The sequence below is a fragment of the Notothenia coriiceps genome, unplaced genomic scaffold (genome assembly GCF_000735185.1).
Source record: "Notothenia coriiceps isolate Sejong01 unplaced genomic scaffold, NC01 NC01_scaffold00019000, whole genome shotgun sequence".
NCBI lineage: Eukaryota > Metazoa > Chordata > Actinopteri > Perciformes > Nototheniidae > Notothenia > Notothenia coriiceps.
In genome coordinates this window covers 1,933,078-1,936,085 of record NW_011351701.1, presented here as the reverse complement: position 1 = coordinate 1,936,085, position 3,008 = coordinate 1,933,078, and positions in this window count along the sequence as shown.

Here is a 3,008-nt window from a genome sequence, read left to right as displayed (position 1 = left end):
AATGAGACCAGCTCTCTGAGTTTCAGCTCAGTTTAAAGCAGGTTCCAAGCTTGAGGGGCAGCGTAACTGAACGCCCTTTTTCCAAGTTCAGTACGGACCTTTGGTACAGTTAAAAAGAAAAAGTTCTCGGAGCGAAGCCAATAAGATCCTGTGCATTTTCTATTTATGTACATCCTTAGATAAGGGGGAAGAGCACCAAGAATAGCCTTATATATAAGGATGTGCCAATGTTTCAGTCTACGCGTGGTCAGGGAAGACCATCCAACACGAGTGTATAGATTGCAGTGGTGCGTCAAGGATTTGAGGTTTGTGATGAATCTCAGTGCACTGTGGTAGACGGTGTCCAGCGAGTGAACGCACTGAGAAGATGCATTCATATAAACCACATCTCCATAATCCAGCACAGACAGAAAGGTTGCAGACACTAGTCTATTTTTGGCCTCATAGGAAAAACAAGACTTGTTTCTAAAGAAAAAAAACAATTTTAGAAGAGTTCCACAATGTGTGCTTTAAAAGAAAGCGAATTTTCAATTATAATTCCAAGATACTTATAATTCCAAGATACTTATACATTCACTAAAACTCAAGGGTACAAGTCTCCAGAAATAGCCTGGAGCAAAACACTGCATCTCTGCAAGCTGAGAGGTGCTTAGAGAGACAGCATAACCGCTAACCTTCATGTTAAGGGTTGGAGTGTTTTTTTTACATTAACTTAATCAATAAGTTTACAAAATCTAAGGAAATGTTTAAATGTTTGTTTTGTCCGGTTAACAGCCTTAAACCACAACATCTTCCTTCAGAAATCATAAAAAGCATAATCAACATGTCTACAAAGTCAATCTCATGTTAATGGTCAACAGCTTCAGTGTCCTATCAAGGACATTCAGGACTTCCTCTTGGAGAAAGCTGTCGTTGCTCACAAATTGCGATTGAATTCTTAAGGGCCATGGGAGAAACACAAGAAAAATCTATTTGGGATTTTGTCTTGAAGCTGCGTTCAGTTCATTTTTCCCTTTTGTGGATTGAAACTCAAAAGAAGTTTGCTTTATCAATTCACATCAAGTCTGTCAGAAGCTACCAGTAAAACATCCTTTGAAGTCGGGGCCAGCATGTGGAAGCTACATTTGCTCACTAGCTCTTACCCTGTGTCTGCCTGGCGTACCCACAATAAATATTGAAATCTGCGGTGGCTGCCTGGAAACTTAATGGATGTTCTGTATTATAGATGTCACCCTACGGCGGTCGGCGGAGCAGTGGCTCGTTCCAACGCCACGGGACTGAGACACAGAGAGAGAGAGAGACACCATGACTGGCAAGGGACTGCAACTCTTAGACTCATCAATGCAACATTCAGTGGGTCAACTTGCATATTATTAATAACAAAGAATGTGAATACTGTGGAATAGAGAGATCTAAAACAATAGTGGTAGAGGGAACAAAAAGAGTGAGGCAGCGCTCAGTCAGGGTGCCCCGAGCTCATCACTGTCTTCCACATACAGGATTATAGTAGACTTAAATAGGGCATGTAAAGGGAGATCAAGAGGTTAAAAGATAAATGTCCCCCTTTCTTCAAGACCTTTGAGTTTTTCTTTAAATACTTTATAGCAACTAATCACTCTAGTTGCTTAAGGTGCTGAAGGGTTGAAGGGAACTATGTAACCTCTGATGAAGGGTTGTGTCAGAATTCATGTGGTAGTGCTTAATCAGAAAAACAACAAAACAAAAACAAAAAAAGAATAGCTGTATACTCATGTAGGCTTTCACCATTCAGGTTTGTTTTTTTCTTTGTGATTTTACTCCTTAAACCTTTTCAAATAAATGATTGTATGTCAGCGTTTATCTCCTGGGTAGTCCTTGAGCAGTTTCCTGACGTCTCTCTTAGCTAGAGAGTATACTCTGAACAGATATTAAGAGAGGGATTGACTACGGAACAACTTAAAGTTTTGTTTTGGACATGTCTGAAGGTCTGAACACTTTCCAGCAGCCAAGAGGTAGCAGGCAGAAAGGCGTTTGTACTCTATTCTCTTTTCGCCCAGCTTTATCCCACAAAGACCAACTCACTGCAGGCACAACCATAGACTGTATATATGCACAACTCAGAATTAAAATGGGTAAACTGTTCATTTCTATCTCAAGGCCTGTGCAGTTGGAAAATAACTACATCTAGAGCCTGGATGAAATGCTTAGAAGAAGAAAAAAGGTACAAGTACAGATTCCTGATGCTTTTAAGTGTGTTGATGATCGAAAGCTCTGCAAACCAATAATTGCTACAAATCTAACTGCATCATTTGAGGAGACGTGCCATAAACACTTCTATCATTTTCATTACTAAACTGCCATCAACTCAAATCTCACATGAACAAGTTAAATGTGAAGAACATCTACACAAACCCCGATGTCCTCCACATGTTTCCTCTTTGTTGTCTCTTCATCCTCTTTCCTCTAATCCGTCCTATCACCATCCCCTTGTTTCACTCCCTCTCAAGTCTGTTTCTATCTTTGCTGCTTTGGGGTAACAAATAAGCTATGCAACAGGTCTCATGTAATATTTATAATAAATGAGGCCTTTTCCACTCATCCTTATGAGGATAAACTAGAGACATCATGCTTGAAACTGTGGTGGAAGGGTTGGGTGTGAGGACATGTTCCTGTGTGCAGATGTACTGCCAATCCTTCCTCAGAACAGCAACTTTCCACTGAAGCCGATACAAATTCAGTTTAGGGAAATGGCAGCTCCCCTGGGTGAGGTGCGACACTGACTTCTGCCTGGGAGCAGAAACAGTGATCTATCATTTCAATAAATGCTGTTTTGGAGGCAGAGGGGGGAAATGTTATGAAAGAAATTCCCCTTGAGATTAAATATTTCAGTGAAAACTGAAAATAATCCAGACAGCCTAAAAAGCAGCCTTATTTATCCATATATGTCTTCTAACATATCCTCCACTACAGTAGATATACTGTATGTCACTTATTGTTGGGGAAGGAGATGTGAAGCTCCCTGGCAGCTC